Source organism: Haematobia irritans, chromosome 4 (genome assembly GCF_050003625.1).
Source record: "Haematobia irritans isolate KBUSLIRL chromosome 4, ASM5000362v1, whole genome shotgun sequence".
Taxonomy (NCBI): domain Eukaryota; kingdom Metazoa; phylum Arthropoda; class Insecta; order Diptera; family Muscidae; genus Haematobia; species Haematobia irritans.
Window position 1 is genome coordinate 142,560,083 of NC_134400.1, and position 24,874 is coordinate 142,584,956.

Here is a 24,874-nt window from a genome sequence, read left to right on the forward strand (position 1 = left end):
CTCTTGAAGGAGCAAAATCCATCCGATCCGGTTGAAATTTGGTACATTTCGCTAGTGTATGGCCGTTAACAACCATGCCGAAATTGGTCCGTATCCATCCATATTATTTATAGCCCCAAATAAACCGATCCCCAATCACAGACAAATCACGATTGCCAATCGAGCCAAAAATAATTTACCAAAATTTGATTGCCATAGAACATTTTGTTAAAATTTTATTTGTATAGAAAATTTTGTCAGAATTTTATTTCTGTAGAAAATTTTGTCAAAATGTTATTTCTACTGAAAATTTATGCTTCATAAATTTGTCATAGTTGGAGAGGAATATTTTGCAGAATTCTACCAATCTACCAAACAGTAAAAAATCTGCCATTTTTGGTAGACTCGTGTTCATAATTGTATATAGCCCTCTTTTCAATTCTGGCTCTATAATTACATTTCAATTCTTGCTCTACAATTACAGCACAAAAGTTCATATCGATTCGCAATTATTTCTTCCCTATATATACCGGTCAATAACTGAATATATACGTATTTAATTGAGTTTTCTTTTGTATACTATATATCCCGCATAGACTAATTTACAATTTAGAAGATGATGTTAAGAAGTTTTAAGATGCCTTGCCATCGACCGTAAGCCAAGTAATTTAATTGTGGATGACCGTCTTTAGTAGAAGTTTCTATACAATACATGGTGGAGGTTACATTAGATTCGGTCTAGCCGAACTTACGGCCGTATATACACAGAAAAAAATTTCACGAAAGTTTTTCCAATTAAAATTTTAATTGAGTTTAAAAAAATATTCAATTAAAAATTTAATTGATTCAACAATTTTTTTAATTGAAACAAAAATCAATCACAAATGTTAATAGTATCAATTAATTTTTTAATTGAATCAATTAATTTTTTAATTGACCTTCAATTAATTTTTTAATTGATACTATCATTTCTGTGATTGAAGACATTTCAATTAAAAAATTAATTGGATCAATTAATTTCGTGATTGAATCAGAAAAAAAATGTTTTGTGTGTACCACGTATGGACTAAGTTATAATTTAGAAGATGGTGTTGAGAAGTTATAAGATACCTTGACATCGGCAAGTGTTAGGTTAGGTTAGGTATAGTGGCAGCCCGATATTTCGGGCTCACTTAGAATATTCAGTCCATTGCGATACCACAGTGGTGAACTTCTATCTTATCACCGAGTGCTGCTCGGTTCTATGTTAAGCTCAATGACAGGGAACCTCCTGCGGCAAGTGTTACCGCAACCCAACAATTCGATTGTGGATGACAGTCTTTAGTAGAAGTTTGTAATTCTTAATTTTATCTTTCTCCTGGACGGAGAATCGACCATACAATTTGTAAGCCAACACAATATCCACTGGGCTACGTAGCTGTTATTGTCATCAACAGACCGCACAAGCAACGCAAACAGTCAAACAGTTATATTTATATTGCATAGTTTTTGGCGCCCACGAGCCGATTATAGAAACTTTATTTAACAGAAACATACATTTATTTGAGCACCGTGGATCAATGGTTAGTACGCCCGCCCACCGAACACCAAAATATTTTTGTTTACATGTATTCCAAATATATTCGGAAGATTCCGAAAAGATGTTCGGCATTACATACTACTATATTAAATTTCTACTATGAAACTTTAAAATGTGTCTTATTAAAGACCTAAAGTCAGAAAAGAACAGTGCGTGATATAAAAGAAATGTACTGTGTTTTTGGTTCAAAAACTATTTTTTTATTGCGAAAATAGAAATTTTGTAAGAAAATAATTTGTTTTGGTGATAAAAGTTTAACATTTTCGAAGTCATTCAAAAACTCTAACAAAAGAAAAACGTTTTCGGTAAACGTGTATACTGACTCATAACACATGCTGAAAATGTAGGTTTTGACGTGAATATAGTTTCAGTTTCATCTGATGCGTATTTCCCAACTATGCCATCTGTTGTCAATTCTGGATAACTAATTTTCTCTTATATTTTGTATAATTTTTTAATTAACATAATTTTTTTTTTATTTAAACGTCAACAACAAATATAAACTAAAATCGATACATCACCAGCGTTGCTTTTTTGGCTTTTTTCACGCTAGGTCCGGCTTTTTTAAAGTCTTTCAGAGGGGAAAAACACATTTCATGGCCATTTAAGCGATTTTTAGCATTTTTATTTCGGCATGTTTGTTTTGTACGGATGTTTTTATCTACGTTTATCTGTGGGCTTTTTATGTACCCCTTGCTACCCAAATAAGGTTTTCCACATAAATCAAACATTAACAATAACAACAACAAAAACTTTATAACTCGGAAACAATACCAGAATCCTACTGCGAAAGTCATTTGATTTGAGTAATCTTCTTTTTTGAATGCAGATAAAATATTGAATATTAAAAAAAATCATTCTTATGTCCTTTCATTTTTTTGTGAGCTTCTTCTTTTCTTTGTATTCCTATACTATGATTCCATTACTTTGGATTTTCTTGTTTGTTTGTTTGACTTAAGTAATACTTAGAAAATGTCACTATTTCCCCAGGATATTAAATGTTTATTAAATATTTGCACTTGAAGGATTTCATTTTGAATAACTGAGATTAGTTTAGTTGAGCCATTCCTTCCTATATTCCTGGTCAACTTTTGGTTGGTGGTGGCCACAACATTGGGGAGGTGCATTCCAGTTTGACTATGTTATTTTTTTAGACTCTTCCTTTTTAATATTTTCTCCCTGTTCGTTTTGTGGTGATTGAGTTAAAAGTTTTGACATCATTGGTTTCCATTGAAAAGCAGTTATCCTTTTGCCAAGAACATGACAGTTGGGACAGGATATTAAAATAAAAACGATAAGACACAAAAAGGAAATCTCGGCATTGACGTGCATTTACTTCCTGCGATTTCTGAAAAGAGCACAAAAATATACGAAATTGTATTAAATTCGACTAGATATGGCAAATTATGGGCCGTCACAAATCATACTTTAATAATATGCCATGATATTCCAATTAAATCGCTCAAAAAATAAAATTCTAAGAAAGACTCTTATTACAATATTACATTTTCTTGTTTATTGTATATATGCATGTCCTACACCGAAAGATTTTTCTTCGTAAAAAGTACGAAAAATTTCGTTCGAAGTACTCAATTTTGTTATTATTTTACAAGCAAAGAAACTTTTCATTTAAAGAAGGAAATTTGTTCTTCATAGTTGTATGTACTTTTTATGAAAAATTGTCGTGCTTTTTATGAGAAACTTTCGTAGTTTTTATGAAAAACTTTTGTACTTTTTGCGAAAAATGTTCGAACTATTAGAAAAAAATTGTATAGTCCAAAGTGCATTTGGTTGTAGTAAGAAGTTTGGAAAAACTTCATCACTACTTTACATCTTACACACAAAAAATATGTTTTGTCTTCAATCATGAAATTAATTGGTCCAATTAATTTAAAAAAATGGCCCTAATACTTTAATTATTCTTGCGAACCGTGACATATTTACTCATACACAGAAAAAAATATCACAAACAAAAATTTCCAATTAAATAGTTGATTGAAGTTGACATTTTTTTTGTTCAATTAATAAATTAATTGATACAGTTAATTGTTTAATCAAATTCGTAAGAACAAGTCTCTTAAAAAGAAGTGAGGTGAAATTTGTTAATTTCTAACTAAAAATTTATTTCCAACAATCAATTTTTTAATCAAACTAAAAACACAAAGTCAGTTAACATAGTAATTAAAAATAGTTAAGTTTTAATGAAAAAATTAATTGAGTTTTGCAATCAAAAAATTAATTGAAATTTGCTAATGATATGATTAATATTTAATGAAGTATTTTTTTAATGTCCAATTTAAATTCTGATTGATACTATCATTTTCGTCCACACAAAACAAAAATTTCTGATTCAATCACGAAATTAATTGATCCAATTAACTTTTTAATTGAAATGTCTTCAATCACAGAAATGATAGTATCAATTAAAAAATTAATTGACAGCCAATTAAAAAATTAATTGATACTATTAATTTTTGTGATTGATTTTTGTTTCAATTACAAAATTTATTGAATCCATTAAATTTTTAATTGAATATTTTTTAAAACTCAATTAAGATTTTAATTGGGAATTTTTTTCTGTGTGATTGAAGACATTTCAATTAAAAAATTATTTGGATCAATTAATTTCGTGATTGAATCAGAAAAAAATGGTTGTGTGTATTTCAAATTTCCTTTGTTTTACATTTTCCACATGTTGAACAATGTTTCAATTTTCAATTCTTTAATATGACTTGGCTACTTAACGTTCAAATAAATTTCAGTTTAAAAATCCAAATTATAAAATATACACTGAAAAAATATTTACGCGATATTAAAGATTACGCAACCTAAATTTTAGGATGCGAAATTTACAAAATATTAAAGACAAATTTCTTTAAAATAATGAAATTTTGATAAAAATAAAGTTTATGATCTTTGCTTCAAAATTTTTTTTTTCATTAAATTTAGGACACACATTTTGTAAATTTGCGTCCCTCCGTTAAAGTCGCATGTCTTTGAACTAAGGCTAATTTTCCTTAAAGGAAAGAAACACATTTTTGATTTACAGAAATTGTCCTTAAATTAACTTAAATGTTGAAACTTTAGATTTAAGATAAAAATGCTTCAAATATAGACTAAGACTAATTTTGAGGATTAAGCGCCTTTGGTTTAAAGTTTTTTTTTTGGAATTAAGAAAACATTTTTTACTTTATAATTTGGATTTTTAAACTGGCATTTGTTTGTACGTGAATAGCTTTATTAATAAAACGCGAAAAGAGAATAAAAATTTGATAAAACAGATCTGTATCCTAATTTTAATTTTATTGGCCAGAAAGGTCTCTAAAAAATTTCTTTATTTTAAAGAAGCCTCATCTTTGGCTCGGAATCAATACCAAAATCCTTAAGGGAAGGTCAAAATCTTTGGATCCAAGTAAACTTTTTTTTTTGAGTGTACTTTAAAGTAATGTTTTTTTTCTACTTTCAAAGAAGCAAAGAGGCAATATCCTCAAAATAAGTCTTGGCATTCATTTATCTTTTAGGAAAAATTGCCTTAGTTCAAAGACATGCGAAATTAATGAAGCGACGCAAATTTCTAATATTTGTGTCCAAAATATAATGAAAAAAATTTTAAAGTAAAGCTTATGAACTTTCTCCTAAATAAAATTTCTTTTGTTTTTAAATTACATATCCTTCAATTTAGGTTGCATAATATTTCATTTAAGGTCAATATTTTCAGGAAATTTATTATTTTTATACCCTGCGCCACACTGTGGAACAGGGTATTATAAGTTAATGCATATGTTTGCAACACCGAGAAGGAGAGGAGATAGACACATGGTGTACCAGGGTGGGCTCCTGAGTCGATATAGCCATGTCCGTCTGTCCGTGAACACATTTTTGTGTTTGACTTCAAATTTGGCACAAGTATGTGTTTTGGCTCAGAATAGAACCCTATTAATTTTGGAAGAAATCGGTTCAGATTTAGATATAGCTCCCATATATATATTTCTCCCGATATGGACTTATATGGCCCCAGAAGCCAGAGTTTTACCCTAATTTGCTTAAAATTTTGCACAAGAAGAACAATTAGTACTATAGTCAAGTGTGCCAAATTTTATTGAAATCGGTTCAAATTTTGATATAGCTCCCATATATATCTTTCGCTCGATATGGACTAATACGGTTCCAGAAGCCAGAGTTTTACCCCAATTTGGTTGAAATTTTGCACTAGGAGTACAATTAGTAGTGTAGTCAAGTGTGCCAAATTTTTTGGAAATCGGTTCAGATTTAGATATAGCTCCAATATATATCGTTCGCCCGATTTACACTCATATGACCACAGAGGCCAATTTTTGCTCCGATTTAGTTGAAATTTTGCACAGGGAGTAGAATTAGCATTGTAGCTATGCGTGCCCAATTTGGTTGAAATCGGTTGAGATTTAGATATAGCTCCCATATATAACTTTCGCCCGATCTACACTCATATGACCACAGAGGCTAATTTTTAACTGCGATTTAGTTGAAATTTTGCACAGGGAGTAGAATTAGCATTGTAGCTATGCGTGCCAAATTTGAAATCGGTTCAGATTTAGATATAGCTCCCATATATGTTTTTCTGATTTCGACAAAAATGGTCAAAATACCAACATTTTCCTTGTAAAATCGCCACTGCTTAGTGGAAAAGTTGTAAAAATGACTCTTATTTTCCTAAACTTCTAATACATATATATCGAGCGATAAATCATAAATAAACTTTTGTGAAGTTTCCTTAAAATTGCATCAGATTTAAATGTTTCCCATATTTTTTTTACTAACATTGTGTTCCACCCTACACGCTCACAAAAATCGCTTCTACACTCAAAAAAAAGTGAACTCTCTATTTCACTAAAGCCAATTTAACTTTATTTTTGTTTATGGAATTATTATATTTGGAGAAAGTTTTCTTTACTCTAATAATTTTTTGTTTACGTTAGTTAAATTAACTAAAACCGAGGAAAAAACTAAACTCAAATGAAGCATAATGATTAACTAAATTCGTACCTTCCACAAAATAGTTCAGAATTTCTTTAAATTTGTAAATTTTACCAAAAATGCGTCCATCATGAACTTCGTATATCACTAAAGACATTCTTGCAATTTTGAGCTCCAAGTTTTTCCTTCAAACTACAAAATTTTCTTTAACTATTGAAAAAACTTAGTTATGCCTAATAAATTTTCTTGAATTTGTCGAAAAATATTTACTTATTTTGATGACATCTGGGTGATGCCAACGTTTGTAATACTGTTTAGTTAAAATTTTCTACAAATATTCAAAATTTTCTAAAATTAACCGAAACATTTCTTACTGGTGGGTTCACTGTTTTTTCAGTGTATAACATATACTCCCAAACATATTTTGCTTCAAGCATATACATTTTTGGGTATTGCCCAAACATTTATATGTTTGATCTCTTCCAATATATAATATGTTTGAAAGCATATTAGTCTAAACAATATATGTTTGGGTAGTCTAAGTTCCAAACATTTTGTATTTTTGCATCCAAATTCAATAATGTTGTCTTCCAAAAAACAATATGTTATTATGTGAACATATAATATGTTTGGAAGCATTTTGCACCAAAAATTATTATATGCTTAAAAAAAATTCTCCCAAACAATATTGTGCTCAAAATTTTATTTATTTATTTATATATTTACAATCATAACGAATTATGAAAATAAACAGGTAATATAGGTGCTAACAACATAGGTTTTCGACCTGAATGCTCAAAATTTTGTTTCTGCCCAATTGTATATTCCCCGACATCTTTCTCACTTCCACGAGATTTTTTAGTTCTTAGCACCTTTTTCTGTAATACAAACATTGTACAAGAAAATTTTTCAATTGTATGATTTTTTTATTTATTTTAATTTTACCTTTTGCCGGACGGGGATTCGAACAGCGGACCACACAGTTTGTAAGGATCAAAGAAGTAGCTGATCAATTGCCCAAGGAAAAATAAAATGTTAATTTTGTAATAACAAGCAACAATCACCAACTTAATTCAATATCGCTCCCTGTTAAATAGCGCTCCAAGCTACTAAACACATATGTTCATAGGCTATTTCTAAATTAATATATGTTTGCATCCAAGCATATTATATTTACAAACATTTTATGTCCCAAACATAATATGTTCTAACATATTAACATATATGTCCCAAACATGTTATGCTAGTTTATGAATATTATATGCTTGCACTCAAAAATATTGTGTTTAAAAACTTGCGTTCCAAACATATAATGTTTATAGCCAAACATATGAAACACAGCCTTTTTCATCCGTGTAGTGCATTAGCCGACTTAAATTTTGAGTCTATAGATTTTGTAGAAGTCTATCAAATTCTGTCCAGATCGAGTGATATTTAAATGTATGTATTTGGGTCAAACCTTTATATATAGCCCCCAACACATTTAACGGATGTGATATGGTATCGAACATTTAGATCTACAAGGTGGTGCAGGGTATAATATAGTCGGCCCCGGCCGACTGTAGACTTTCCTTACTTGTTTAAATTAAAAAAATTCTTAATTTTATTTTTTGCCCTTAATATTGAGTATTTTTTGTTCTAAAATTGATGTTGCATAATCGTTCATATTAGGTAAAAAAATCAGTGTGCAGTGCTTAGGTTTTCAGAGACAAACCTGAAGCAAAAAAAAAAAAAAAAAACAAAAAAAGTAAATATTTATTTATTAGTATTTAATACTAATTAATTTCTGGCTTGTTTTTGCTTTCAGGGCTATCTCACATCGTTATACCTAGGCGTTTTAATCACTAAGGTAAGATGAATTTACTTTTTATTGTAGCAGATTTAAGAAAATAATTTATAAGTCCAAAGAGAACCAGTTTTTAAACACATCATTCCAATAAAACATCCACAACACCTCAACTGGTCTGGCTTATTGCCATATGCCATACCGAAGTTGATTTCTATCATAAAGAATTGGGTTAGAATATTTTTATAAACCTAAAGATAATAATTTTTCCAGCAGATTATTCTTGTGTTTAGTTTTTATTGATGATGGCATATCTGGTAAATGGTTTGAATGGTTTTAAAACTCATCGTTGAAGATTATGTCATATATCTTTACTTTTATTACAATGGATTGAAAAGAAAACAAAACATTGTGTTTTTTCCTGTGTGAATAGCAATAATATAGTTTTCAATGAAAGTGTTTCAAGATTTCATCATACAGTTTTTTTTGTTTCTTCGATTCGTTTTTGTTTCTCCGATTCTTTGTTTATATTTTACTTTCGTGGTTATCGTATATCAAATATTTTTATTTTTCTCCATCATATTGAGATTAATGTCAAATATTTTGTATCTCCAAATGATATCCATTTCTAGTTTTCCATTTTATGTTGTTCATACTTTATTAATTTAATGCAAATTTCTCCTCATCAAAAATTCAAATTCACGTTTATTCTCTGGCGAAAGGAATTAAGTTGTTCTTTCTATTTGATTCATAATTAAAAACTTTGCATTTAGCAAAATAGTTTAAAATTAGAAATGTGTTGTGATTGGTACTTTCACTTTTACTTTTTAGCTAAGCTCTCTATACGTATAAAAGAAATAGGTTTGTGGTAAAAATATTTGAAGAACTACGTGGGTGGTCTAATAATTATTATGCAAGAGCAATTATTTTTAACGCTTGTAGCAGCAGGAGTATTCTTTTTTTATACCCTCCTCCATAGGATACTATACTAACATCCATTACGTGTGTAACACATCAAAATATTGGTCTCAGCTCTCATGAAGTATATATATTCTGGATAGTCGTGAAATTCTGGGTCGATCTAGCGACGTTCGTCCGTCTGTCCGGTTGTCCGTTCGTCTGTGGAAATCACGCTAATTAACTTATCACAGATCCAATTACACACGATTATTCGTCATCTTATTACCTTTCACATTTCTAACTCGAGATATATTGTGTTTAGTGAAAAAAAGAGCGAAAATTTAAAAATAACGGGATATTTAAAAAAAACTGTTCCATAAAAAATTGTTCTTGGTTCGTTAAAAGAAATCGGAACGTACGAGGAGTAAGTCAAAATATTCAGGCAAATTAAATTAAAACAAGTATATACGGCCGTAAGTTCGGCCAGGCCGAATCTTATGTACCCTCAACCATGAATTGCGTAGAAACTTCTACGAAAGACTGTCATCCACAAATTTCAACTCACTCGGATGAAATTTGCTCCTCCAAGAGGCTCCAAAACCAAATTTCGGGATCGGTTTATATGGGGGTTATAAATGAATATGGATAAATAAGATTTGTATCTTAATTTCAATTTTATAACGCCTAAATGTAAAGCTAGATAGTTTGCAATCTTTTTTTTTTTTTTTAATGAAGCCGCATCTTTAGTTCGGAATCAATACTAAAAGTTAAAAATTCTTGAATGAAAGAAAACTTGTTTCTTTTATTGGCTGTAAGGTTGTGTAAATTATGTGTCTTAAGATTTACGGTTGTGTGGTTTCTAAAATATAGTCTTCACAATGTTTGTAATAACAGGTTGGCTGATAAGTCCCCGGTCTAACAAAGAAAAACACATTTTTTTTGTCAAAATTCGTTTTTATTATTCAACATAGTTCCCTTCAAGAGCGATACAACGATTATAACGACCTTCCAATTTGTTTATACCATTTTGGTAGTACTCCTTCGGTTTTGTCTCAAAATAGGCCTCAGTTTCGGCGATCACCTCTTCATTGCAGCCAATGAATGCTCCCTGCGAGCATACTTTTGAGGTCAGAGAACAAGAAAAAGTCGCTGGGGGCCAAATCTGGAGAATACGGTGGATGGGGAAGCAATTCGAAGCCCAATTCATGAATTTTTGCAATCGTTCTCAATGACTTGTGGCACGGTGCGTTGTCTTGGTGGAACAACACTTTTTTCTTCGTCAAATGGGGCCGTTTTGCCGCGATTTCGACCTTCAAACGCTCCAATAACGCCATATAATAGTCACTGTTGATGGTTTTTAAAATTATTATTAAATGGTTTTAAAAATTATGGGTTTTAAAATTATTATAAAATTATTATTATAAAAATTATTCCATGCGCATCCCAAAAAACAGAGGCCATTACTTTGCCAGCGGACTTTTGAGTCTTTCCACGCTTCGGTGACGGTTCACCGGTCGCTGTCCACTCAGCCGACTGTCGATTGGACTCAGTAGTGTAGTGATGGAGCCATGTTTCATCCATTGTCATATATCGACGGAAAAACTCGGGTGTATTACAAGTTAACAGCTGCAAACACCGCTCAGAATCATCAACAAGTTGTTGTTTTTGGTCAAATGTGAGCTCGCGCGGCACCCATTTTGCACAGAGCTTCCGCATATCCAAATATTGATGAATGATATGACCAACACGTTCCTTTGATATCTTTAAGGCCTCTGCTATCTCGATCAACTTCATTTTACGGTCATTCAAAATCATTTTGTGGATTTTTTTGATGTTTTCGTCGGTAAACACCTCTTTCGGGCGTCCACTGCGTTCACCGTCCTCCGTGCTCATTTCACCACGCTTGAATTTTGCATACCAATCAATTATTGTTGATTTCCCTGGGGCAGAGTCCGGAAACTCATTATCAAGCCAAGTTTTTGCTTCCACCGTATTTTTTCCCTTCATAAAGCAGTATTTTATCAAAACACGAAATTCCTTTTTTTCCATGTTTTTCACAATAACAAAAGTTGCTTCACAAAAGACGCTCTATCTCACAAACTAATTGACTTACAGACCTCAAATTTTGACACGAATCATCATTAAAAAAATGAAGGACATCTGTGGAAGGACATTTTTGGAAGTGCTTTTAAAGTCGTGCCTTTAGAAGAACTTCAAATTTTTTTTGCTGGGTATTCACGTAAAAACAAATGCCAATTTAAAATCCAAATTATAAAGGCTACTTCAAAGTAAAAAACAAAATAATTCCTTAATTCCAAAAACTCTTTAAAATATGTCGAAACCTCAAAATAAGTCTTACCCTATATTTGAAGAGTTTTTATCTTAAATCTAAAGATTCAATATTTCAGTTAATTTAAGGACGATTTCTTTAAACCAAAAATGTTTTACTTTACCTTAAAGAAAATTTGCATTAGTTCAAAGACATACGGCTTTAACGGATGGATCCAAAATTCCAAAATGTGTGTCCTAAATTTAATTAAAAATTGTTTTTGAAACAAATATAAACTTTATTTTAATTAAAATTTCATTAGTTTTGTAAATTTACGGTTTCGTATTCTTTAATACTACGTAAAATTTTTTTTTCAGTGCATGCATCTTTCACAACTCTTATATCTGTCCCTATCTTTGACTTAAGTCATAAAGTGATTTGGGAAATTGGTATCGATTTAAAAAATGAACCTCAGCCCAAAGACAACCGCATGTATAGGCCATAGTTTATGATGCTAATAAACATTTGAGCAATTCCGACCAGAGAATAGACAATGATGAACGCTTCATAAAAGTAATAGTTGAAATTTTTCATACGAGAGATTTTCTTTAGACTTAGTAGTGGGCTAAGTCTTGAAATTATCCCATCATTAAAGACGTGGCATGTTTATGTCTTATGGCTTGAATTTTAGATCTTAGTCTATGGTGTCTTTTATCATCAGTTCTGTGTGGATTGTTCTTTCGATGGTTAAATATAAACACCTATGATACGATGGAATCTTTGCGTTAATATGAGGGCCATACATTGTGGCCATTTGTATGACCACACCATATCCAAACGATGATGGATTATGCCAATGAACTTGACATTAATAGGGCTTCTTTTCGGACTTGTTCTTTGGGCTTTTTGTTTATCTCTTTTAATCGGACATTCCTCTTTGCTTTCTTGGTTAAAGAAGTTACAATGGATTTAGACATGAAGTCTTATAGTACTTAGCTAATGTGATTTGCTTTATGATGATTAAAGTTGCAAAAAGCAGAGAAATATTCTTATGTAATGTACACAGAAAAAAAATGTCGTGTAAATTTAATAACCATTTTATTTTCCAACACAGTTCAAAAAATTTTCCTCAATATAGTTAATTTTTCGTAACCAACGCAACAAAAATTAACTTTGTTAAAGGAAAACTTGTAAAATTTCAGTAATTTTTTTTAGTTCACTCTACACGCAGAGAAGAAATGATTGTCACAATCATAATCGAAGAGCAAAATAATATGATAGGAGCTATTTTTGCGGCGACCATGTAACATTTTAACCTGCAACCATGTTGGCTCAGTGAACATGGTTCTAAGAAAAATGTAATTGTTCTCATCTAAAATGTTATTATATTGATAAAAAGAATTTTGTTTGAATGAAAAGACAATGGTCACGATTTAAAATGTTATGGTATTCATTAAAAATGTTTTTCTCCTAGTTAAAAGAACATGGTCACAACCTAAAATGTTTTGATCTTTATGAAAAAACTTTTTTCATCGTCGAAAAAAGGACGCCACTTGAGAAAAGAAAACACAAAATTAACTTTATTTGTTTGTTTTTATTTATTTATAAACTAATTCATTGTTTATTTGTCGTTCAAGCAAACATCATATATTTTTACACACTCTATTTTATTTCAATTTCAACAATAAGTAATTATTCCATATTTACATCGTGCGCATCAAATGTACAAACGCAGACATCATGTAACTGCAAATAAAAATAAATGATACCATATAGCAAAATGCAGAACAAAAAACAGGTACATTTTTTCAATTACACTTTCCTTTTTTGTGTTCACATAAAACCACGTGCCACTTCTGAATAAATAAATTAACACAAAACACAGTAAATCCGTATTCTCCGTCCATTCCAAGAAACAATCAACACACGACTGAAGCGCAAAATGAAAATCGTGTGTACCTGCTCAATGTTTTTATAAAATTCTGTTCGCTGCAAACAAGTTAAAAAATTAAATGGTCACGAAAAAAATGTAAATGGTCTTTATGGCCATGTAATGGTTCTAGACATGTCTATACTTAACCTATAAAAATACTTTTTTCCCTGTAAAAAAGTAAAAAAAAAATTGAATGGTCAGATACATGATTTTCCCGACCATTTAATGGTCTCAAATTCTATCATTTAAATGATAGAACATGTTTGCGGTATTTGAGAACCATTCAAATGCTTATTGCCACCATAAATTTTTCTCCGCTCGAAAACTATTTTTACAAAGACAAAATACATGGTTTTCGCGGCAATTACATGCTCTAGCTAAGCATTAAATGGATGCGGCAACCATGTCCAAACATGGTTTTTCTGTGCGTGTACGAAATGGGAATGATTTTTCCTTAAATAAATTTCCAACACAGTAGCAAATACATCGTTGATTGTATTATAAAAATACATAGGCAATATAAAAATCTTACTACAAAATGTGGACAATTTACTAGAAAAAATGTTTGTATGGAAAAAAAAATTGCAGTAAAAATTAACTTAACCACATTACCGATTCGTATGATGGCTACCTACAGCATGTTCTCATTATACCCTGCGCCACACTGTGGAACAGGGTATTATAAGTTAGTGCATATGTTTGTAACACCCAGAAGGAGACGAGATAGACACATGGTGTCTTTGGCAATAATGCTCGGGGTGGGTCCCTGAGTCGATATAACCATGTCCGTCTGTCCGTCCGTCCGTCCGTCTGTCTTTGAACACATTTTTGTGATCAAAGTCTAGGTCGCAATTTAAGTCCAATCGCCTTCAAATTTGGCACATGTTCATAATTTGGGTCAGAATAGAACCCTATTGATTTTGGAAGAAATCGGTTCAGATTTAGATATAGCTCCCATATATATCTTTCGCCCGATTTGCTTGAAATTTTCTACAAACATAACACTTAGTCGTATAGTCAAGTGTGCAAAATTTGATTGAAATCCGTTCAGATTTAGATATAGCTCACATATATATCTTTCGCCCGATATGGACTTATATGGCCCCAGAAGCCAGATTTTTGGCCGAATTTGGTTGAAATTTTGCACTAGGAGTACAATTAGTAGTATAGTCAAGTGTGCAATATTTGATTGAAATCGGTTCAGATTTAGATATAGCTCCCATATATATCTTTCGCCCGATATGGACTAATATGGTCCTAAAAGCCAGAGTTTTGGCCCAATTTGGTTGAAATTTTGCACAGGGAGTAGATTTAGCATTGTAGCTATGCGTGCCAAATTTGGTTGAAATCTATTCAGATTTAGATATAGCTCCCATATATATCTTTCGCCCGATATGGACTAATATGGTCCTAAAAGCCAGAGTTTTATCCCGATTAGCTTGAAATTTTGCACAGGGAGTAGATTTAGCATTGTAGCTATGCGTGCCAAATTTGGTTGAAATCGATTCAGATTTAGATATAGCTCCCATATATATCTTTCGCCCGATATGCACTTATATGGACCCAGAAGCCAGAGTTTTATCCCGATTAGCTTGAAATTTTGCACAAGGAGTACAATTGGTAGTACAGTCCTGTGTGCCAAATTTGATTGAAATCAGTTCAGATTTAGATATAGCTCCCATATATACAGTAATCCCTCGATTTACGTCGTGACTGGTTCCGGAATTTGTCGACGTTAATCGAAACGACGTAAACCGAATTAAAAATTGCTCAAACTCACTCTTAAATTCATTTAAGTATGTGCGTGTACATAATAAAAAACTTCAAAAATAAAGGTAATTCAGTAGTTTCGGTAAGAATTTCAGAAAAAATTTTTTCGATGTCATAATCGTTCATACTTATTTTACTTATTGAAGGCGTTTCTGGTAAAGTCGGCAAAAAATCGACGACGTAAATCGAAGTTTGATGGCACAACAAATTTGACGACGTAAATCGAAACAACGTAAACGGAGGCGACGTAAATCGAGGGATTGCTGTATGTTTTTCTGATTTCGACAAAAATGGTCAAAATACCAACATTTTCCTTGTTAAATCGCCACTGCTTAGTCGAAAAGTTGTAAAAATGACTCTAATTTTCCTAAACATCTAATACATATATATCGAGCGATAAATCATAAATAGACTTTTGCGAAGTTTCCTGAAAATTGCTTCAGATTTAAATGTTTCCCATATTTATACCCTTCACCACTACACCCAGAAAAAAGTGCCTTCGAAACTAAAGGAAAAAATTTTCATCAATATAGTTTATCCAATTTATTTCCATTAAGGTAAATTTTTGTGAAAAATAATAAAATTTACTCGTTTCAGTAAAAAAATCCTAAACTGTAAGCAGTTAGGAATAGTTCATTAACTAGAATAAGGCATGGAATTTTACTCATACTATTTTCTTCGCTGGGTATAAGAATTTACTACTGAAAAAGAAAATTTTATTCACCGATAACAAAGCATTCGTAAAAATAAACAAAAACCGAACTAAAACCAAGTTTCCTCAAAATTAGTAAAATTTCTTATAAAATGATAATTGCGACTTCCTTTATAATAGAAAGTTTTTCATACATACGAACAACACTTGGCATAGAAAAATATTTTAGTTCATTCGTACTAAGAAGTATGCAATCCTTTCAAAACATAAGGAAACACACTTGTTAGAATATAGGAAATTTTCCTAAATTTCTATTGTCTACCTGTAATCGATACCTGTCATCGTAATCGATGTGTTTGCGCGTGGGTGTAATCGATATATTTGCGCGTCGGTTGTTTTTTTAGTTGGAATCGCGTTGTTTTGGTATACGGAGAGATTGTTAAAAAATAATGTGGTAAAATAATATAATAAATAACAAATAAAATATATAAAATATTTGTTATTTTAAATTAGTGAGAAAAATTTTCGTTTTTTTTAAATAAATCTATCAATGTTCGTGATAGTGTATAAAGAAAGAAAACACCAGCAGAATAACAACCCTTTCATTTGTCTTCATTTTGGAATCTTCAATTATCAGGTAATATTCAGTGACGCTAACCTTTTGCAACAAAAATGTTTTATGATTTTTTATATTTGTAGGTATTGAAATTGTAAAAGGAGGACAAAATCGTTAGGCAGCAACTTATTAAAAGTGAAAAGTACAAGAAGAAGAAAAAGTGCGTTTTACAGTTGATAATATCACACGGAAATTGGAAATAGTGGAATAATAAACTAATATTTCAAAGAGATTCGATGCTGTTGATTCTTAATAAATATATTCAATATATTAATAAAACATGTCTTTTATTGAAGATAAAATTGCTTATAGAAATAAATAAAATTGTATTTAAAAACGAAGGTAAGCAGTTCTAATTATGAAGTAAAAGTTTTACCACAAATGTGTAAGATTTGTCGAAATGAATGAAAAAATTTCAATAAAATCATTCCATATATGAATTCAAATTAGTTAAATTTTTTCATTCTGTAGTATAGTGGTATATAAATATAGGAAAATGTTAACTAATATATGGAATGCATTATTCCTAATTTCTACGAAAATCACATCGTTCAAACAAATAAAAATGTCTTTGGCGCTATACGAAGTTCAACTTTTTTCACAATGAGTTCATTTTAACTTAAAGAAGGGGTCACTTTTTTCTGGGTGTACTATGGTACAGGGTATAATAAGTTTGTGCATTTGTATGTAACGCCAAGAAATAGTGGTCATAGACCCATCTTTTAGTATACCGATCGGCTTAGAATAAAAATCTGAGTCGATTTAGCGATGTCCGTCTGTCTGTCTGTCTGTCTATCCGTCCGTCTGTCTGTCTGTATATGTAATTTTGTGCACAAAGTACAGCTCGCAATTTCAGTCCGATCGTCCTCAAATTTAGCATAGGGCCGTTTCTTGGGACAGAGACAATCGCTATTGGTTTTGGAAAAAATCGGTTCAGATTGAGATATAGCTGCCATATATATTTGTCCCCGATTTGGTCATAGTTAGCGTGTTTATCAACCGATTTTCTTGAAATACCGTACATCCAAATATTTTATGAATCTCGAAAATCTTGCAAAATATCAGCCAAATCGGTTCAGATTTAGATATAGCTCCCCTATATATATCTTTCGTCCGATTTAGACTCATATGACCACAGAGGCCAAAGTTTACTACCGATCTTCGTGAAATTTCGCACAGAGGGTAGAATTGACATTCTACCAATGCATGGTAAATTTGATTGAAATCGGTTCAAATTTAGATATAGCTCTCATATATATCTTTCGTCCGATTTGAACTTATATGGCCACAAAAGCCAGAGTTTTGCCCTGACTTACTTCAAATTTTGCACAAGGGGTACGTTTAATAGTATCGTTAAGTGTGTCAAATTTTGTTAAAATCGGTTCAGATTTAGATATAGCTCACATATAAATATCTTTCGCCCGATTTTGACTTATATGGTCTCAAAAGCCAGAGAATTTTGCACAAATTGGTTCAGATTGTATATAGCTCCCATATATACGTACACCAGAGTTGGGGAAATATGGTAGACTGTTTCATATTTTACACCCATTTTCAATGGATAGTTTCCTCAGAGAATACAAATATGGCCAAAATTCTCACACTCTACACAAAATTCTTTGATGATTTCCCCATATCTTAGCCATATCCTATACACTGCAATGCCAAAATTTCCACAGAACGGATGAGTTTTAAATAAGGCTCCAAATCGCCCGACTAGACCAAATAATATATCACAACCCACACTTGACCACATATCTTGGCAAGATCTAACCAATATCCTTGTAAAATCGCCACTGCTGAGTAGCAAAAATTGTAAATATTACTCTAATTGTCCTATATCTCGAATACATATGTATCGCCTGAAAAATCATAAATCTCTTTTGTACAATTGCATTAACATTTCTCTCGCTTCATATTTCCCATATTTTTTACCATTGTGTTTCATCCCAGGGCGTTAGCCGATTTCAATTTTAATTCTAGAGTTTTTGTAGAAGTACAAAAAATTGTTTCCATTAAAAGTATTTGTATCTGGAAATGCAAACTTTTATATAGCTCCCAGCAAATTTTAAGTAGTTGAGATGGTAACAAAAATGTTTGCCTACATAGTGGTGAAGGGTATAATATAGTCGGCTCCGCCCGACTTTAGACTTTACTTACTTGTTTGTAACTAAGCAAGTTTTTACGCAAATTAGTTTCCATTGCGTTATTCATTCGATCAATGTACAGCATGATTGTACATGAAAATCAACTTCCAATTACGGTTATCTTTTTATGTTTCCTAGAATGTTAGACTAGCAGATGGGCTGGATCGATCCATTTTAATGTCCATATCAATTTATTTGAAATATTTCCAACAATCAAATTTTTTTTTTTAATTTTATTTTAAGGCCATATGTGGAATATTGACAGAAAATTTTTTCAAAGTTGTTTTTTTTTTTAATAGAAAATTTTGCAAAAATGTTATTTCTATAAACAGTTTTGTCAAAATTGTATATCTATAAAAAATTTATTCTAAATTTTATTACTATAGAAATGTTTTTTTTCTATAGAAAATTTAGTCAAAATTTTATTTCTATAGAAAATTTTGCCAAAATTTTATAGTAATAGATTTTTTTATTAGAAAATTTGGTCAAAATTTTATTTCTATAGAAAATTTTGCCAAAATTTTATAGTAATAGATTTTTTTATTAGAAAATTTGGTCAAAATTTTATTTCTATAGAATATTTAGTCAACATTTTGTTTCTATAGAAAATTTAGTCAACATTTTGTTTCTGTAGAATATTTTTCAGAATTTTATTTACTACACAAAAATTTTTCTAAAATTGTATATTTATTGATATATTTTTTTCAAAATTTTATTTCTATAAAAAAAAATTGTCAAATTTTATTTTTATAGCAAATTTTCTCAAAATTTTTTTTCTTACTGATGCTCACTGATACTCACTGCTACGAAAATGTATTCAAAATTTTATTACTATAGAAATATTTTTTTTTCTATATAAAATTTAGTCAAAATTTTATTTCTATAGAAAATTTAGTCAAAATTTTGTTTCTATAGAATATTTTTCAAAATTTTTGGTTTATTGTTGGGTTTAATGAACTGCCTGAATTTATTCTGATAATTGGTTGATAGTTTTGCTGCAAGTAGAGGATGCTGATGAGGAATGTGGTAATTCCGAAACGTGCGTCCATCCAACCATCTTGCAGTCTATAGGGCTTTGCCCAAATAAATTTGACAAACATTCTTTTCCTCTGTTGGTTAAGCTACACTTGTAGTTTAGTCAATGCCTAGTTTTAAGCTGAAATCAAAAAAAAAACAACAACAACAATGAAATAAAATTTTGACAAAATTTTCTATAGAAATAAAATTTTGATAAAATTTTCTATAGAAATAAAAGTTTGACAAAATTTGCTATAGAAATAAAAGTTTGACAAAATTTGCTATAGAAATAAAATTTTGACAAAATTTTCTATAAAAATAAAATTTTGACAAAATTTTCTATAGAAATAAAATTTTGACAACGTTTTCTATAGAAATAAAATTTTGACAAAATTTTTTATAAAGGGTGATTCTTTTGAGGTTAGGATTTTCATGCATTAGTATTTGACAGATCACGTGGGATTTCAGACATGGTGTCAAAGAGAAAGATGCTCAGTATGCTTTGACATTTCATCATGAATAGACTTACTAACGAGCCACAACGTCGAATTTTCAGTGAATGGGCCCTAGAAAAGTTGGCAGAAAATCCGCTTTTTTATCGACAAATTTTGTTCAGCGATGAGGCTCATTTCTGGTTGAATGGCTACGTAAATAAGCAAAATTGCCGCATTTGGAGTGAAGAGCAACCAGAAGCCGTTCAAGAACTGCCCATGCATCCCGAAAAATGCACTGTTTGGTGTGGTTTGTACGCTGGTGGAATCATTGGACCGTATTTTTTCAAAGATGCTGTTGGACGCAACGTTACGGTGAATGGCGATCGCTATCGTTCGATGCTAACAAACTTTTTGTTGCCAAAAATGGAAGAACTGAACTTGGTTGACATGTGGTTTCAACAAGATGGCGCTACATGCCACACAGCTCGCGATTCTATGGCCATTTTGAGGGAAAACTTCGGAGAACAATTCATCTCAAGAAATGGACCGGTAAGTTGGCCACCAAGATCATGCGATTTGACGCCTTTAGACTATTTTTTGTGGGGCTACGTCAAGTCTAAAGTCTACAGAAATAAGCCAGCAACTATTCCAGCTTTGGAAGACAACATTTCCGAAGAAATTCGGGCTATTCCGGCCGAAATGCTCGAAAAAGTTGCCCAAAATTGGACTTTCCGAATGGACCACCTAAGACGCAGCCGCGGTCAACATTTAAATGAAATTATCTTCAAAAAGTAAATGTCATGGACCAATCTAACGTTTCAAATAAAGAACCGATGAGATTTTGCAAATTTTATGCGTTTTTTTTTAAAAAAAAGTTATCAAGCTCTTAACAAATCACCCTTTATTACCAAAATGCATTTAAAATTATGTTAAATGCTAGTAAAAACTGTTCACGCCTAAATAAATTTATGAGTATATTATAAAATTATTTATGTATGTTTATACTCGACTCCAGTTTCTTCTTTTGTTAGGGTTTTTGAATTCCTTCCAAAATTTCAAACTTTTATACCAAAAACAGTTTTGCTACAAAAAAATATATATAAAATTGAATAATTTCTTCAACATTATTTGTATTACAGAAAAAAGTGCAGAAAAGTACAGAAAAAAAAATATTCGTGGAAGTGAAAATTACGAGTATGTTAGGGATTGAGCACAATCGTCTTTGGGAAAAATTCTTCCAAGCATATAATATTTTTGGGCTCAAAAAGCTTCCAAACATATAATATGTTCACATAAAACAAACATATTAATATTTCGGCAGTATCCAATAATATATGTGCTTCCTGCAAAATATGTTTGGAACATATGTTAGAGAAGGGATTTTTTTGAGGGTGTGTGCGTGAGTAACGAATTTGGCAAAAATATTATTGAGAAGCAAAAATAGTAAGATCAAACAAAATGTATAGCAAAAAAGAATATACGGCCGTAAGTTCGGCCAGGCCGAATCTTATGTTCCCTCCACCATGGATTGCGTAGAAACTTCTACGAAAGACTGTCATCCACAATCGAATTACTTCACCCAGAGAAGGAATATGATCACCTCAAACATGTTTTAAGAGCAAAATGTTATTTTTGGGTGGTGACCATTTTTGGGCTCAAAAAGCTTCCAAACATATAATATGTTCACATAAAACAAACATATTAATATTTCGGCAGTATCCAATAATATATGTGCTTCCTGCAAAATATGTTTGGAACATATGTTAGAGAAGGGATTTTTTTGAGGGTGTGTGCGTGAGTAACGAATTTGGCAAAAATATTATTGAGAAGCAAAAATAGTAAGATCAAACAAAATGTATAGCAAAAAAGAATATACGGCCGTAAGTTCGGCCAGGCCGAATCTTATGTTCCCTCCACCATGGATTGCGTAGAAACTTCTACGAAAGACTGTCATCCACAATCGAATTACTTCACCCAGAGAAGGAATATGATCACCTCAAACATGTTTTAAGAGCAAAATGTTATATTTGGGTTTTCGCAAACATGTTATTTTCTCGGATATCATATATCATTTTGCTCTTGAAACATGTTTGAGGTGAAGGAATTTTGTTTATTTATTTCAAACAATCAATTTTTTAAACTAAAAACACTAAGCCAATTAAGAAAGTACTTGAAAATAGATACGTTTTAATGAAAAAATTATATGAGTTTTGTAATCAACATCAATAAAATTTTAAATTGAATCAATTAAAAAATAATTGAAATTTGCTAATAAAATCAATTAATTTTTTAATCATGTGTTTTTTAATGTTCAATGTGATTGATACTATAATTTTCGCGATTAAAAATATTTCTATTAAAAAATTAAATGGATCAATTAATGATTGAATCAGATTTTTTTTTGTGCGTAGGTATTATAGGCCAAATAGCCCCTATTTTCGTAAGGCTAGTTGATAATAATTCAGGAATCAAGTTTTCAGAACAAACGCATATAGAACTAGAACTTACATTACAAAACGAGTTTTTAATACTAGGTTTATTTCGGTGGTGAAAGGGTTAAATAAAATGGAAATGAAATAATTGTTAGGTTAGTGAGAATCAAACGTTAAAATGTTATTTCATAATTCTATATAAAAAATGGTATCGATTCTTAAGAAAAACGCGTGCCACTTTTTTAAAATTTATGTGCCACCTTTAATTGCTATTGCTACTTTTTGTGCCACTTTTTATTAGCAATTTCCAACGGTAATGCTGGTTGGGAATATATACTAAAAAACGCTTTTTTTGGGTGCAATATTCTTATGTATACATCATATTTGCACAAATTTGCAGCTACTTTGCTACATCCTTTGCAATCACATAATTCACGGGCTATTGCTTCTTAAAGTCCTTGTGTAAGTTTAGTGCGGAAACCAAAACAACAACAACAACAACATCTCGCCACAAGTCTTGCTATTAAAAGCCACACCTTTTTGAGTAGACGCAATTGTGGTTAAATATTCTGTTTTTTTTTGCCACCACATATCTACGATTCTACTCGTAGATATCTCACTCCTTTGACTGCAGGAGCTGGTTGACTTGATGTCTTGACAAGTGAGATATATTTGATAGATATATTTGAATTCCGGTTACTGCTATCTTTACCACCATCATCATTATGACAAAAGCTATTTCTGGCATTTTGGCCGCAAGGGTTTGGGGATTTTTCCATATGCATTTTGTCTAAAGCCAATGATTGTGGAAAAAATGTTGCCGTACTTTTGGTAAATCTATAGCAATTCCTACACTAAAATATTTACAGACCTAATATGAAAGATTTTGTAACGAAAGTTTTAGGACGCACACTTTACACAATATTAAGGTTAATTTTATTAAAATAAAGAAATTTTTGTTAAATAAATTTAGACAGGAATCTTGGAAATTTGGGACCCTCTGTTTGTTGTCGTATGTCTTTGGACTAGAGTAAATTTTCTTTAAAGTAAAGACAAATATTTTTGATTTAAAGAAATCATCTTTGAGTTAACTAATTTATGATACATTTTAGATTTAAGATATAAATGCCTCAAATATAGGCAAGGACATATTTTGACGATTTTGCATGTGTGGTTTAAATTTCGTTTGGAACTAAGAAAACATTTTTTACTTTAAAGTACACGGACGAAAAAGACGGTTTTCATACACTGAAAAAACAGTGAACCCTTTTCCATTGCAAAATGAACTAAACTGTAGTAATATTGACCATGATTTAGCCCTTAAGATTTTTTTCAACTTGTCTAGTTTATAATTCTCTTAAATTTTAGTTAATCTATAACATTGTATTTTAGTTCATTTTTACAACACCATAAGATTTATATACCCCTACCAAGTTAAAATGTCAGTATTATTTTGGTTTACCTGCTTATTTTTTGGGAAACCCGATAATAAAAAGTGGTTAACAGTCTCCTTAAAATGTCGACGACTAAACTATTTTTAAATCAATCATTCCACAGTACAGAGAAATTAAATAATTAAAGGAACAACAACCCGTTTTACTATTATGAAAATTTGCATACATTAAAATTCAACTTTCTTTAAGCAAAAGTACTTTATTATAAAAACTTATGATGAGAGTTCTTAATACAATGTTTTTTGTGAATAAAAATTATGACCACGTGGAACAAGAAAGTAGTTTATTTTAACTCGCTATTTGGACATTTTGACTTTTCCTTAGTTTTTTATTCATCGTTAGTATATTCACATATCTTGCTGAAAAAAATGGAAGGAATAATGAAAAATGTTAAAAATTAACATGTAATAAAATATAATTTTTAATCTCTTTAAATTAACTTGTAACTTACCATATTTGGGGGCATTTTATTAAATGGTGTAAGGAATTCAACTTTTCTTAGATAAACGTACCTCATAAACTTTGTACCTGAAACAATTAGAGAAATAATGAATTAAGTAATATATTAACTCATAAAACTGTGTTGTTATCGATGTGAAGGACATAATACAATAAATATTCTTGTCAAAAGAAAGCCAAAGTTTTAATATAAAACTTACCAATTCTCTATTAAATTGTACGCTGAGGTTAAAAAGTTATCGAAATTCATTTGGGGATACTCTGAAATTAAATATTTATTTTTTACATTAAATAAAAAACATTAAATTGGTTTCCAAAAAATCTAATTAAAGAAATAATATGCATAAAAAAACTAAATATTCTGGTTAAAAGAATGTTAAAGAAAGCTTACCAATTCATAAAAATGTTTCCAAATTGTTATTCTGAAATTAAATATTTGTTTTTTACAATAAAAATATTAAATTTGTTTCCAAAAATATTTGATTAAAGTAATA

The 24,874-nt window shown here is 30.7% G+C and overlaps 1 protein-coding gene across 9 annotated transcripts in view; it reads left to right on the forward strand.

Moving 5' to 3' along the window:
* Spn (protein phosphatase 1 regulatory subunit spinophilin) overlaps positions 1-24,874 on the forward strand; it is a 367,965-nt gene that overhangs the window by 29,936 nt on the left and 313,155 nt on the right. For all 9 annotated transcript variants that reach the window (XM_075307296.1, XM_075307302.1, XM_075307299.1 and 6 more), the window contains exon 2: positions 8,319-8,360. The gene's annotated coding sequence lies outside the window, so the exon portion shown is untranslated. The remainder of the gene's footprint in view (positions 1-8,318; positions 8,361-24,874) is intronic.